At 38.6% G+C, this 16,628-nt stretch overlaps 1 long non-coding RNA gene across 1 annotated transcript in view; it reads left to right on the top strand.

Annotated features, from left to right (window-relative positions):
- LOC124556797 overlaps nucleotides 1-16,628 on the top strand; it is a 65,016-nt gene that overhangs the window by 14,174 nt on the left and 34,214 nt on the right. Inside the window, exon 4 of the long non-coding RNA XR_006968693.1 lies at nucleotides 12,282-12,400. This is a non-coding gene — a long non-coding RNA (uncharacterized LOC124556797). The remainder of the gene's footprint in view (nucleotides 1-12,281; nucleotides 12,401-16,628) is intronic.

Genomic DNA, 16,628 nt, shown 5'->3' with positions numbered 1-16,628 from the left:
TAGTTAATTCTGGCAATGCAAAGTGGTTTCTACGCATTTTAGGATTGAACACTCACTGAATGTGGTTACACAAATGTGTAGTGATGGCTTGCATCTACTGAAGAACCTAGAAAAGCTGAGAACTGAGAGGAAGGTTGGAGTCCCAATGAGAATCATTCTGCAACCCTTACCTTTGCATTTAAGTGCCTTCACTGGTTTTTTTAAAATCTCTGGTGCTTTTTCCCCTTTCAGATTTTGAAAATGGCAGCTGTGCAACATCAATCAAGCAAGTACCAACTGCTATGCATAGTTCAACTTCAGGTGGTAGTAAATACACAGACATTTCTCATTAAGATATGCAAGAAGTTCCAGTGATTTATCAAAGGGGTTCTGAAACTTACACCACACTTTACTACTGCAAAAAATCAGGAAAATAGTATTATTTAACATAATGCTGAAAGACTTGAAGAAATCATTGCTCTCATTAAAAAAAACACAAAGTTGTATGAGTTCATGAGTGATGAAAATGTAATCAGAACTACCACTCATGATGCAGAACTTCACACTCTTGGAACATTTTTGAGAAACTTGCTGGTAGACTTATATTATGAGGATGTGCTGAAAAGTAATGCCTCCAGATTTCGTATGTGAAAACTCTTAAAGCTTTTTAAATAAAACAAATGTTATTAACATTCTACATCATTATTCTTCACACCTACATATTTAATATGTATTATTTTTGTAACAACATGCTGTAAATGCAAAAACCTGTACTATGTAACAACTGTAAGTTGCTTTATGAAGTTCTGTACCATATATTGCCAGGTGCATCACCCGTAATGGCTTCTTGTACATGTGAACTGCAAATTTCTACTGTTGGTACAAAAATTGTTTAAAAATGCTATGATGTTTACAAAAGTCACCAATTGGTGACCATATGCTAAAAAAGATAATAAATAAATAAAATAAATAAATTTCTCAACATAGTAACCTTAGTGATGAACTTCTTTCTCCCAATGAGAGATCAGTTTGTTGATACCATCACTGTAGGCTGTTTCACTTTGCTAATGGAGCCACAATCTCACCTCTGATTGCACTGCTTCATTACAATCAAAGTGAAGTTCCTGAAGGTGTTTTTTTTTTTTGGGAACAGTGAAAATTGGATGGAGCCAAGTCAGGACTGTATGGAAAATGACTGATGGTGGTGAACCCAATGTGTTGGGTTGTCAGAGCATTCTTGTGTGGTCTGGCACTGTCATGTAGAAGGAGAGGTGTGTGAACAAACTCTTCAAACTCAAAACTCAGTTACAGCATGCTGTTTCTCAAGCCCTGACATAGTTACAGTACACACTGCCATGTTATATGCTACAATTCGGACCCCTCTAACAGCAGAGGGCTGCAAATATGTGGAAATGAAGAGTAAATATGTAGAATGTTACTAACATTTGTTTTATTTAAAAAAGCTTTAAGGGTTTTCACATAAAAATTCTGAGGCATTACTCTTTAGCACACCCTTGTATGATGTAAGTTATGATTTCCGATGATGCTACAAGTGGCAGTGTTCACTACCATAGCTTTGCTGGTAACAGATATAGTAATGCCTAAAGAAAAGTTGAGTCTCTTTAATGCTGAAATGGTATAATACTGATGTAGATGAGTCAAACAGAGGAAATGCAGCACTCCACTCTATAATAGTTGTCAGCCCCAAGATACGTGATTGTCAACATAGACACCCCTAAACCCAAGATAAAATGGGAAGAGGTACAGTGGTAACTGCTAAACCAAAATTTAGATGTTCTGACAATTGGGATGTACTTCCCATAAATGTAATCTTTGTAGGTCAGTATGCAGCTAACAGGCCCAAATTCAATGTTACTGGTCAAGTAAAGAGTACAAAACATTCAGACTTTTCTAGAAATGTGATCATGATTTTAAGAGAAATACAGATGACAGCTGCAATTGGGCATTGAATTAAATTCAATGGTGACGAGTTATTGTGGGGCATCCGGACCTGAAACTGGATTTCCTGCTTTACATGAGTGGTTCCTTAACTGCTTCATCTATCCAGACACGCCTCCCTTCCAGTCCAAATTCTCAACTTGGCGCATACTACACATGTAGCCTCCACCATTCATTATCCTCATTGACTGCAGTTTTATGGCATTCCTGCAAGAGTTCAGACATATTGTGCATCCACACTGAAGTTATACTTACAAGAACTGCACATCAGATCAAAAAAACTTACAAGTCCAGTTTGTTTGTCTCAGAGAGGGACATCCAGTTACATCGCACTCGACCCCCACCCCACCCCCTGTGTTGGTGGCAGGGGGCCATTTTATTTTATTTATTTATTTAATTATTTATTTTTGCAGATTACGATTCTACAGCAAAATCTACATATGTTTTATATGTTCTGCCACATATGGTGCTGTAATCGGAGGATAGGACAGACCAGTATTTCGTAACTTCTAATTGGAAACCCCATTTGCAACATAGTATTCCTCCACACACAGGGTGGGTGGGGGGTTGAGTATTGATATTATTGGATGTCCTCATCTGAGATAAATAAATTGGAATTATAACTTTTGTTGATCCAATGTGTAGTTCTTGATATATTTGAATGTCTTCAGTTAAAATGAACATGCTGTATATTATTGTTCTGTTATACATGTCCTTAACCACTTTTGGGTACTTGACCATGTCATCCTTCCAACCCAAACACTCGACTTGCCACATACTACACACGGAGCATCCACCATCCATTATTCTCATTGCTCACAGCTTTACTTGAATCCTGCTTGAGTTTTGACATAGTGTACATCTGCACTGAAGTTATCTTTACCATCAAGGTGCATTTATATTATTGTATGTTTGGTGTCTGTTATGTTGGACATCTCCGATAGAACAGATACCATTCTTATACTGTGGATGATTTTAAGAGAAATACCAACGTCATGTGCAGTTGGCCATTGAAACTCGATGGCAAGAAATGAAAATTTGTGCCAGATCGAGACTCAAACCTGGATTTCTGGCCTTACATAAGTGGGCACCTTAACTGCTCTAGCTATCTGAGCATGCATCCTTTCCATCTCAAATTCTCAATGTGTCGCACACCACACATGTAGCATCTGTCATCCATTTTCCTCATTACTGGTAACTTTACCTGACTCCCACAGGAGTTTGGACTCAATGTGCATCTGCACCGAAATTATCATTACCATCAAGGCAACCACTGGCAGAAAGCAGGAAATCTGGGTTGGAGTCACAGTCCAGTATGGATTTTCACTTGTTGCCATTGAATTTAATTCAATACCTAATTACGGCTGAGATCTGTATTTCTCTTAAAATCATGTATGTGTATATGGCTAGTATATTGTAGAGGTAGATGGGTGCATTTCTGTTTAGGTTCTACAGACAAAATTACCAAACTGTTGCAAACCACTTTCAAATAGCAGAGAAATCCAAATAAACAACATACACAGTCCCCTAGTCTCAAATCTCCTGGTGGAACCAAAGCTGGTGCCATGTTGGGTAATGCAGTGATCTCTCATTGCAGAGGGGAGACCTTATTGTTGTTGAGATGCTAACCTCCAATCTTTCTTCCTACCTCGAAGTATGGCTACCACATTACACCATGTTAGCCAGCATGGAAGTTCAAATGGCTCTGAGCACTATGGGACTTAACTGCTGAAGTCATCAGTCCCCTGGAACTTAGAACTACTTAAACCTAACTAACCTAAGGACATCGCACACATCCATGCCCAAGGCAGGATTCGAACCTGCGACTGTAGCGGTGGCGCGGTTCCAGACTGTAGCGCCTAGAACCGCTCAGCCACTACGGAAGTGATATAGGAAGGAGGGTTGGTTAGAGAAAACCTGAGATAAGAAACACTGCCAATTTGTGTGTGTCAAATAAGTATTTTTACACTTTTTAGGAGAAAGCAGTGATGATTTTTAAACAGTTTGTAGAGTTATTTGTTTTGTAAATAATTACTGCCTTCTTTTGCTGCACTGTATTTTATTTCTGCCAGATGTATTTCACCTTTTTCACTTTAAGGCATATCCCTAGCTATTCAATATGAAAGGCCCTTTGGCTGCAGTTCCCATTATGTAGCACACAATTCTGATGGGAAAGGAACACCTGTTATTCGGAAACCATGTCACATTCCACATCACTTTAAAACAGTAGTGGAATAATACATTGTATAGCAACTACGTGACAGCATTATAAAGGAAAGTAAAGATCGTGAGGCCAATCTGTAGTAATAAAACTTTTTAAGGTGACTTTTTATGGCTGTTAAGGACTTTGGAAACAGAATATTTGCACCATCAACTGTACACTTGTGTATTTATTGTCTACCAGTTTTGGTTATAATAACCATCTTCACTGGAGAAAAATAATGTACATCAGTGGATCAAAAATATAGTTTTGTCAAATATGACTCAACCAAATGTAGAGCAGTAGAAAATACATAACTATTGTAAGAGTCTATCTGAACATAATCCATATAAACATGCTGTGTATTACCACAGTTACAGTAATGTGTACTTGCTGAGAACTTCACGATTACTACCTGGCACATTATTATTTTTAAGTGTGAAGTTCTCACCAAATATACATTGCTGTAATTGTGGTAATGCAAAGCTTGTTTATATAGATTATGTTCAACCAAACTCTTATGGCTGTTATGTATCTTCTACATCTGGTTGTGTCATATTTGACAAAAAAGTATTTTTGATCCATTGATGTACATTGTTTTTCCCTTGTGAAGATGGTTGTTATTGCTGAACTTGTAGAGAATGAATATACAGTTGTACAGCCGATAGTGCAAATACGCTTTTTTCAAAACAATGTATAGTACATGCACACGATAAATGAGTGTATGGAGCCAATACCAACCACTTGTGATCATATATGTCTGAATAAATGTGTAAGAGGTGATGATTTGATTAGATTAGATTAGATTAGATTAGATTAAGTTTTCGTTCCATGTACCCAAAAAATGAGGTGATTCTCATTGGGTGTGGAACATGTCAGAAATTATAACATAAAAACACGAAAGATTTGAATATAATACTTACTACCCTGATCATTTGTCAGGAGATAGTCGAAATAGGTTAACACAATGCAGTAAACTGGATCGGCTAATATTTACAGAATTAACACACTGTCAGAATGAAACACTGTTGTGCACTATTAATAAATTTATCATACACAAAATACCTAATCTTGATTGTTGTGACCAAGTGCTGTCAAAACTGAAATCCAACAGATAACTTCAGCATATTTTAGCCAGTCTGGAAATGTTCTGCTGATAAGAGATTGATTGCACAAATAACTTAAGATTGAACTCAACTCGCATGAGCACTCTTTGATTAACTTTGTTGATATGTTATCATTTCCACTGGAATACTTTGATTTTGAGGATTTTATGATGGATGCTACTTCTTTGGGAGATATGAGTGTCATTTCCATTTCACTGAAGTTGTTTTTAAAGACTGGTCTCAGATACTCAATTGCACTGATCACCAAACCTGATAATCCCAAGCTGTCAATAACAGAAATGAAGTACTTGTTTAAGAGATTTGCAACTCTACATGCATTTGTTACCAAAGTCTCATTTATTTTTAGAGCTATCTGTACCTCTTCCTTTTTGGCCCCACCTGTCTCTGTCTTCACAATATCCCATACAGTTTTTAGTTTGTTACCTGATGTAATTATCTTTTTCTCATAATAAAGCTGCTTAAATTTCTGGATTACTTGCGTCAACATTTCGCAGTGTTCTTTGTAATACATTACAATTCTAACATCAGAGCTGTTCCTAGATAGTATATACAGTCTCCTTTTTGTCCTACATGATATCTTTATTCCTTGTGTAATCCACAGTTAATTTTTGATTTCTGTGTGATTTGAGTTACCTTTAGGGGAAAACAATTTTCGAAAGTGGACGCAACTTTATTAATGAATGCTTTGTATTTTCCATTTGAGTCAGATGTGTTGTAAACATCTATCCAGTTCATGTCTTTGAGCAATTTCCTGAATTTCTCAATTTTTGACTTATTTATTAATCTCCTGTACGTGATTTAATAGATTTTTTTTTATCCTGACAAGTTTCAACATTTAACACAAGATGCTGCATGTCATGTTCAGATAGCCCATTTACTATTGGTTTTGTGATATGACTTTTTTCCCTAGATTTGTCTACAAAGATGTTAGCAATAGCAGTCTTAGCTTTTACATATCCTAGTAGCAAAGTTCACAGTAGGAACTAAATTGAATGATAGTGTTACTGACTGCAATAATTGTTCACCGACAGACCTTTTCAATAAATCCACATTAAAATCTCCAGCAATGTTTATCCAGTTTGTAACATTATTTAGACCCTAGATAATCTTGGACCATGCCTTTTCTTTGCCACTATGGATTTATATGCGAGTTGTCACCAGTTGGAGGTGGGCCCAGAGGATCACCTCAAAACCATGTTTATAATATTCTACAGACACTTTCAGTAATCTAGGGAGCCTTTTGGGTTAAAAAAATACACTAGTGATATTCAAGCATCTGGCAGACAAATTTTTACTGGAACTAAATCTTGTGCAAAGCGTGGTGTAACTTACTTATTTGCTTACTTACTTAACCGGTAATCAGGGCGTTGCGGATCATGCACTGACCTTAAAAACTGTCCGTAACAGTTCCTGTTTCAGTTTCCTGTAAATCCTAATTGTTGCAGTATTTCCATAGTCCATCCTTCCCTCTTGTTCTTGGTCTTCCCTGAGGACACTTTCCCCTCTGGCGTTCTTACCAACACTAGCATCATCTGTCATCTTTGCAACATTTCCAGGTCATTTTAGTTGCTTAAGCTTTGCTTTTTGTGCAGTATGGGCTGATTTATCATAGCATATATTTCTTCTTTGTTTTTTCAGTCTTGTTCACCCTCTCCTTCCTTCACTAGCCCAAAAATCTTTCTCAGGATCTTTGCCTTGTGTACCATCAGTTTTTTTTCAATTGCTATTGATGTTAAAAAATACTTTATACTATGGGCAGCCACAGTTGTGGAAATACATTTGATAAATGAAGAACCACACCAGCTTTTAAATAATCCCTTATTGAAATGACCAGTTCTTCAATTTATTGCCGCATCCTCAGGTACACATCTTAGTAGCAAAATGGGGGAAAAATAAAATAAACAATATTTTCTATACTCCCAGTTTAAAAACGATGTATTAAATAACAGATAAAAGTACTCACAATCAAGTCAAGTTATACGGATCACCCAACATTCTCAGTCAAATCAAAGTAAGACATTCATCAAAGGAACAGTAGTCAAGTAATATAATCACCAGAATGATGGAGTTGACCTCTCCATATAGTAAGGGATCCTATAACAAAAAATGTCAAGGGAACTGATAGGGTCTAAAATCCAAAGTTTGGAAATGTGGGATTAAAATGAATGTATTTAAAAAAATTCACCATTGAGAGAGCAATATAGTGTGGAATAGACTCGTGTGGGAGTAGAATACGGCGGTATCCAGGCAGAAAAACATATCACATAAAAATGGCGATAAAACAGGAAACCTGATATAAAAATAGAGCGTTAATAGCCAATAAAGACAGGTCGAGGGGAAATCAGATACAGAGAAACTGACTAACTAAAAGATGGTGAAAAATGGAAGAAGAAAAATACTAAGGAAGTTACCATAATATAAACTCAGTGGTCACATAGCTGGAACCAACACAGGCCAGAAACGGTGGAACCCGAAGCACACAGGAACAAAGAAATGACCAGAAAGGCCAGTGCACATAGGCTAGGTAATAACTGATATCACACGAGCATGAGAGAAACAGTAAATGCTATAAATGATTGGGCAGAAAAAGTAGGGTGGCATCCTTACATAGCTGATAATACAAAGGTGGCAAAATAATCAAACCCGGAACATGAAATGATCTTGATAGAAAATAAAAGACATTAAATGTAGCTAATAACCATCAGCTTAATTAAAGAAGATGAGAGGTATAAAGGAATCTCAATAAGAGAGGGAGTTGGAGGAAAATAAAAAAGGGATTGGATAATGAGGAAAGAGAAGTGAACCAAACATAAGTGGGAGGTAAAAAAAAGGAAATAGGTCTGAATTTTATATGAACCGATTGTGAATACTCTTATCTGTTATTTACTACATCCTTTTTTTTAACATGGAGTTTAGACAATATTGTTTATTTTAATTCTCCCCCGCCCCCCCTTTTGTTACTCAGATATATATGTTCGGATGCAGCTATAAGCTGCGAAACTTATCATTTCAATAAAGGATCATAGCTGGAGTGTTTCTTCATTTATTGAGATGCTATTGATGTTACTCAATGTTTCTATGCCATATAACAGTACTGGTATAATTAAGTGTATGATGTGCTTTAATTTTAACTCCTGTTGAAATTTCCCTTAATTTCATGATTGGTTTTAGGTTGTAATATTATCTGAAATCATTAATGATTCATTGGCCAACTTCTAGCTCAACATTATTCCTCCAGTTGAAATATGATCCCAAATATTTAAAGACCTAACTATCTTCAGTGTCATCTTTTCCACCTGTAAATCCCCAATCACAATGTGGTCATCCTTCTACTTACTTTCATCACTTTTCTGGGTTGATTCTGGAGCCCACATTCCCTGCACTACTGCTCAGGTCCTCTATGGTTTTTATCATTTCTTCACGTGACTCTAATGTAGCTACCATATCATCTGCATATAATAACATCTGTAGATGCCCATTCAAAGCAATGCCCATTCCTAATCTCAAAGACACTTATGCCAAAGCAACAGAATGGCGAAAAGGTGGATGTTGTGATGTGGACCAGAACAAATGAAGGAGGTGACAGATGCAGCAAAGTAGGCGATAGATGAAAAGAAAAAGAAGAAAAGAAATTGGTTTAATCAAACATGTTAGGAAGCAGTAGAAGAAAAAAATTGATAAACAACACAAACAAAGAAAATAATAGTGAACAATACATGAGAATGAAATGAGAGGTACAAGAATAATGAGGCAGAAATTTGATTTTCATGCTCAAAGAATAGCACATGAGAAATGTATTCCTCACAGTCACATTGTATCTTTGCGCTATCTTAGTCTGATGAAGTTTATTTGCCTCAATGTATTGTTGTGTTGCTCTTACTTATTTGTTTCTTCCAGTACTGCATTTGTAGTTTGATTTTCCCAACAAGTAGTAAGTGATCTGTGTCCCCATCTGCTCCTCTATATGATCTTACATGTTCTATGCACTTCTTATGCTTCATGTTGACTGTTGTACTTGACAAAATAATGCTCATTGGTATGGTTTTGGGCTCTTAGCTATACTCATGGAGGGGCCAAGTTGGTACCTACAACACGTAAAATATTAGATCTTTTTATTGTACTATGAACAAGACAAAATACTTAACTTTGATACAAACCATGCCCACACTAATGTCATGAGTATTTATTACTGTCACAGAACATAAATGTATCACTTGATACAAACCATGTCCACACTAATGTCATGAGTATTTATTACTGTCACAGAACATAAATGTATCACTTGATACAAACCATGTCCACACTAATGTGATGTGTACTTATTACTGTCACAGAACATAAATGTATCATTTGATACAGAACAAGATACTAGTATCTTGTCACAGAGTACAACTGACTATGAACTTTTGTGCAGAGTTCTGTCTAACACAATTGCTGAGTGGGCTGAGCTGCTCTATACTCTGATATAAGTAATCGAGGTGATGCAGTGGTGTATGGAAACTCTTCTGGGTATGTCTGTGCCACCATCTGTCATTCATAGTTGCTTCTGGCAGCACCTATGTTTATTTGTGGTTCTGTCACAACATACAAATCTTGCCATGGCACCTCACTCTTTGCATGACACCACATTCTCCCCTCTGTCATGTCCTCCAAACCTCTGCACCATCGCCTCATAGTGCTGTGTCACATGATGTCGACAGGGGAGGGAGTGGGGGAGGTCTGAAGCCAGACTTTTAGATGAGAAGACGGAGCATAATTACAGCCAATGGCAGCTCCCTGTCTGCACCTTGGTATCCACCTTACAAGTGACTGGAAACACTGGCCAAAAACCAACCACAGGTTGTGTGCCCACATCAAGTGATACAGATGCCGAGAGTGGGAAGACAGCAAGGGAATCTTCTGGGGTGGTGTGATGGCTGTCTGGTGCTGATGCCTTCATGGCCATCACAACAGGGTGCAGAATGGGTGCCGACATCAGTGGCAGTGGTAGCTGTGGATTTGGCGGTGGTGGCTGTAGCCACAGTCTCCATGGGCACCACTCTGGACAATGGAACCATGACTGATATAGAGGTGGAGATGGCTGCTGCAGTAGCATAATCGTAAGAGTGACGTAGCTGGTTCTGCTGATGTCAGTGTAGTGCAGTGGAACCTTGTACAATGTAAGAACAACATCCCTAAACTTTTGTAATGACACAGTGCTCCCAGCACTGCTTCTTGCCAAAAACTTTAAAGAAGACTTAATCTTGTGGCTCACATTTTTATGCCCCAACAGATTGAATTGTTTCTGTGGTGGCCACAGAAGATGAAACAATGCACCGTAACTTGTTCCATCTTCTTGTCATGTGGCAAGTAGGAGGAAAGAAAAACTTTAAGGCTTACTCCCATGTGTGGGAAGAACTGAATTTCTCCATGTGACTTTTGAATCTCCAAATGAATCATTCAGCTTCACTGGTAGACTGAGGGTGAAAAGGAGCAAAATCACATGGTGTATGCCATTGGTGGCACAAAACTGTTAAAAACAGCTGATTTGAGTTGCAGTCCATTGCCTGAGACAAGGACCTCAGGATGACCTCAAAGATAAAAAAAAAATAGAAGACTTGCAGTAGTGGAGGGTGTAATGGGGACAACAAAATGAAATTTACTGTGTGCATCTACCATCAAAAATCATCACATGTTCCAGAATGGACTGGCAAAATCAATATGGGTGCATTGATAGGGTCTGGATGGATGTGGCCACTCAAAAAGCATTGTGGAAGAACAGATTAATGTTCCATACAAACAGTGAAACAAGAGGTCATTCGCTCAATCTGCCAAGTACAGTGATGTTGGGCGAGTTACTTCATGCAAACTACGTTCCAGTGACCTTGATGCAGTAAGGACAAAACTTCTTGCTGGAGGGAGTGAGGAATCACAACCCATGTATCATCATTGTATGCAAAAGCAGAGCACTTGCCCGTGCAGGTAGTGTGTTACATTGTGAAAAGCAGCAATGTGCCAGGGGGTGGGGAATTTTTTTCAGACTGCACAGCCATCCAACAACCTGCATAGAAACAGTTGCTGCAGCAATACATCAAAAATCAAGAGGAAAATTTTAAAGACTTTCAAAATTGTGAGTATCGATTTGATGACATGTTTCTTCAGGCAAATCTAATACTGCATCGGTACCGACCAGCAAGCAAGACATAAAGTCGACATTCGAATGTTGGACAGTTGGTCTGTACAACTCATACTGATAATTAGACAATATCAGAGTCCAGTGTTGCAATATTTGTGCTGTCCATGATGAGACAGAATTGGAAAGATTGAACAAGCCCATTAAAGGCTGATGATCTGTAAGCAAATAGATCTTCCTTCCATACAAGTATTGGTGGAACTTGGTAACACCATAGAGAATGGCAATTGCCTCTTTTTCAAGCTTACTGTAATTACATTGCACATTGTTTTGAGTTTTCAAGGCAAAATTAATAGGCCTGTCAGAAGCACCAATTCTATGGGAGAGCACAGCTTCAATCCTACAAGAAGTTGCAACCACAGGTAATGCAACAGTCTTTGCTGGATCAAAACTAATTGAACAATGATGACTTAATAATGCATCCTTCAATTGCTGAAATGTGTCCTGACAGTCTTGGGACCACACAAAGGGAATACCGTTCCAGCACAACCAGTTCAGCCGAACAGCAATTTGCACAGAGTTTATAATGAGTTTAATATAATAGGTAATCTTTCCCATGACAGCTTGAAGATCCTTAATGTTAAAGGGCACCAGCAGGCCTTTAATTGCAGACAAAGAGTGCATTAGCAGCATGAATACCCTGAGCATTTATAACATGTGCTAAATAGTGAAGTTCTTTGTGGAAGAAGGAACACTTTTCCTAGTTGCACTTAAAGCCAGCCACTGAAAGAACTTGAAACAAACAGTCTATATTTTCCACTTGTTCAGTAGGCTTATGCTCCACAGTAACAATATTGTCCAAATATTTTGTACAAGAAGGAACTTTTGCTGTTAATTGTTCCAGGAACCATTGAAAAATGGCAGGAGCTGAAGCAATTCCAAACATCAGTCATTGAAACTAGAACAAACCCTGTTGAGTGTTGATCACAGAATATTGTCTGGACTGCTCATCCAGCAGCAACTGTAAGTATACCCCATGTAAATCAATCTTAGAGAAGAATTTCCCCTGTCTCTATCTGTCTATTAATTTGTCTGGTTGTGGGAGATGAAATGAATCCATGACAGTTTATGAGTTTACTGGGGCTTTAAAATCTGCACACAAATGCGAACCTCCTGATGGCTTTTTGAGAATGACCAAAGGTGATGCACGTTGACTGGCAGAAATTGGTTGGATAACTCATTGTCTTTCCATCTTGAAGTACCTAAACAATTTGCTCATGCACTGCATGGGAGACAGGCTTTAACAGTAGTGCTGGGCACTGAAACACTGGTTTGGAACATATTGTCTTGTGTGCATAGGTTGAACAAATCAAACAAGTCTAAACCAGAAATTTTTACACCCTCCATAGATCTGAGTACATGAAACAAAACACGTTTCATAACTTCATGAAAAGTTGTTTGCAAACTGCACACGCCAAGTACTGATATTTCGTGGCCCTTATAAGCATACAAAATAGAAGTAGTGTTCAGTGGCTGTGGACTACTGATCATTTCATACATGTCTTTACTGACAAGGGAAACAGAAGCACTTGTGTCTAACTGAAATTTATCTTTTGAGCCACTCTTAATTGGACAGAAAGTTTGTTCTCCTATCTGTGTACTACTGCAGAAGATTTCTGTGATTTGGAAATGCAAGTCTTCGTTTGTGCTCACTTTGGTGGCAGTGCCAACACAACATTAACCATACTTGTTGATTGCTTTGCTGAAGCCATGCACCTGGCTGGTGCTGCTGGACCTGGCCTGAGCCTGGGCTGCCTTGTAAACACACTTAATATGACCTTTCCTACCACACTGGAAACATTCTCCATCATGACAAGGACAAGCATTTCTGTTGTGATTTGAAAAGCACTGAGGACAACACTTCCTCACTGTATTCTGTAGCACAAGTCATGTACCACAAAACATATATTTTTTATCTCTAATTTTACTGTTAGCCTGAGACCTGTTTTTATTCTATTTAACATTAGTGTGAACTTTAGACTGAGTGCCTTGCGCACTTTTACAACAGAAATACATGGAGCCTCAAAATCACCTCCAGTTGTGTCCACAGTAATTTGAGATTCCACAATAGATAGAAATGTTTTTAGATCAGGGTCTGGCAATTTGAGGATAGCATTGCAAATACGTGTGTCTGATATTTGGTGTAATTGCGTTATGTAACATGATATCACTGTATCTGAGTCCACAAGAACACTTAAACCTGCAGTGTCTTGCAAGCCTTTTTAGTTTGGCAATTCACTGTTTTAAAGTTTGTGCAAGCTGCTTCTTGAGACAGAAGAATTTATACCTTGCTGCAGCAATATGTACCTGAGAATCATAATGTTCATTGACCAGCATAACAAGTTTGTTGTAGTGTACAGTTTCATGATGAGAATTGGGGCATCGTTTTAAATACAAATGGTGCACTGCGTCTGTGACAGCTGAAAGAAAAAAAAAAGCATTGCACACCATTACTGTAATGTTGTGAGCTGTGAAATGGGCCTCTGTCTGTGTCTAAATATTCTGACCAGTCCTCTTCATTAATATTGGATGGGCCAAACTTGGGTGTAACAACCGGTAACGGTGCTGAGTCATCTGTTAGACACTGAGTGTTAGTTATTCAATCTGCTGCACTTGAAACTGAACAACTTCATTTAAATACTTTTTCTGTGGCAGCTCAGATATGGTTAAACACTTTATATGAGACACAGAAAATATCAAAATACACAAGGCAAGCCCTGGGCAGATGATGCACAGAAACAACATGCACACATCATTACAGACTTTGTAATAAGTTGAGTAAAGTCTATATAAACTACCAGACTCATCATCACTTGTCATACTGGATGACATAACACTCATCAGTACTTTCAACACTGCAGCCCAGTCAGCAGTCATGATAACCTAATATATAAGAAACTATCAGCCTCAATTGCGGTAATGAAACCAACCTTTACCTACTACACACACTACTGGGGTAGTGTGTTTGAACTTAGGTAAATCCATGCATAGTTTGTTACATTTTAGTCATAACCTGGTGCAGAGGCTTTATGTTTAAGATTTTCAACCTTTCTATAAGTTATTTGTTTTAAGATATAACTGCATTGATCTTTTGTCTTTGACAGTCATGGTCTCAGTTAGACATGTGGAATGTTCCCCGCCATGTTGTTTTGCAGCGCGTTGTCTAGTCCTACTTAGTTTCACATGAGCTACCAAGGCCCACCGCACGGCGTCCATGGAGACGAGGCGCACGCCAGAGCTTAAGTTAAGTCTTGGTGTTGACTTAGTACTTGTTGTTGTTGTTGTGGTCTTCAGTCCTGAGACTGGTTTGATGCAGCTCTCCATGCTACTCTATCCTGTGCAAGCTTCTTCATCTCCCAGTACCTACTGCAACCTACATCCTTCTGAATCTGCTTAGTGTATTCATCTCTTGGTCTCCCTCTACGATTTTTACCCTCCACGCTGCCCTCCAATGCTAAATTTGTGATCCCTTGATGCCTCAAAACATGTCCTACCAACCGATCCCTTCTTCTAGTCAAGTTGTGCCACAAACTTCTCTTCTCCCCAATCCTATTCAATACCTCCTCATTAGTTACGTGATCTACCCACCTTATCTTCAGCATTCTTCTGTAGCTCCACATTTCGAAAGCTTCTATTCTCTTCTTGTCCAAATACTTTCAGAAATGACTTCCTGACACTTAAATCTACACTCGATGTTAACAAATTTCTCTTCTTCAGAAATGCTTTCCTTGCCATTGCCAGTCTACATTTCATATCCTCTCTACTTCGACCATCATCAGTTATTTTACTCCCTAAATAGCAAAACTCCTTTACTACTTTAAGTGTCTCATTTCCTAATCTAATCCCCTCAGCATCACCCGATTTAATTTGACTACATTTCATTATCCTCGTTTTGCTTTTGTTGATGTTCATCTTATATCCTCCTTTCAAGACACTGTCCATTCCGTTCAACTGCTCTTCCAAGTCCTTTGCTGTCTCTGACAGAATTACAATGTCATTACGTACCGCATTTTTAAAATGTGACTACACTTATTCAGGTTGTTTTAGTTTTATTTCTAGACCATGCACTCTTAGACAAATTATAGATTCTGGTATATCTTCTGAAGAAGGCTCAATTATTTGGGCTGAAACCTTGGTAAAGGTTGGTTCCACTAGCGCAATCAAGGCTGATAGTTTCTTATATACTCATCAGTACAGTGTTGGCTTCTTAGCTTTACTTCTGGAGGTACTGAGCTGATACTACAACATGTAAAATATTAGATCACTTTATTATAACATGAAGAAGATGGAATACTTAACTTTGTTACACAGGAATGTCAGGAGTATTTATTTCTCACAGATTACAACTAACTGTAAACTTGTATGCAGAGCTCTGTCTCACACAATTGTTGCACTGTTGGCTCAGTAGAGAGACAATGCAGTCACCTTCAATAGTGATTGCTGACTGGGCTGAACGTGACTGCACTCAGATGTAAGTAAGCAAACTGCTGTGGTGGTGTATGGAAACTCTTGTGGGTGTGTCTACACCACCATCTCTCATTTGTATTTGCTTCTGACAGCAACTTTGTTTAATTGTGTTCCATCGCAAGGTACAAACTTTGCCTTGGTATCTCGCTCTTTGAACAAGATAACATTTACCACCAACAAGTGTTCAGTTTGGCTTATAGTTTTCCTATCTGGTGGTTTCCAAGCACACTTTATGAATGTTCTTATGGTGGAACTGATTATAGGATCTTGAGTAGCTACAAAATAGATCAGTCTTAACCCTTTCTCATTCAGTTTCTCATCCCCCCAGGGGGTCCACAACTCTTTCGTGGATACGTGCGTGGCGAGCACGGGGCCCCGAGCCATTGCAGCCTTCTTTCTCTCCCGGGCTGCATTTCCTTTCCCTTCCCCTCCTTTCCCCTCCATACCCCTTTCCCCTCGCCCTCTCCTCTCCCTCTCCTCTCCCTCTATTGGTGTCCTTGCTTATGTTGGCCCCCGCTATCCTCCTGGTTCTGTTGGTTTTACACTCTGGCTTTGTTGCGTAATCATCTCCTCCTTTTGGCATTCCTTGGTCCCCCTCTGGGGTTTGACCTCCATTCCAAAATTTCTCTTCCGTAGTGTGAGCCATTTGGGGAAGAGCACCTTACCTAGTGTCTCCGACGTGTGCCCTCCTAGTATATTCCACCTTTTCTTCTACGTCGTTGTC

Source organism: Schistocerca americana, chromosome X (genome assembly GCF_021461395.2).
Source record: "Schistocerca americana isolate TAMUIC-IGC-003095 chromosome X, iqSchAmer2.1, whole genome shotgun sequence".
Lineage (NCBI taxonomy): Eukaryota > Metazoa > Arthropoda > Insecta > Orthoptera > Acrididae > Schistocerca > Schistocerca americana.
Note: the sequence above shows the minus strand (reverse complement) of the source record. Positions and strands in the feature narration are given on the sequence as shown.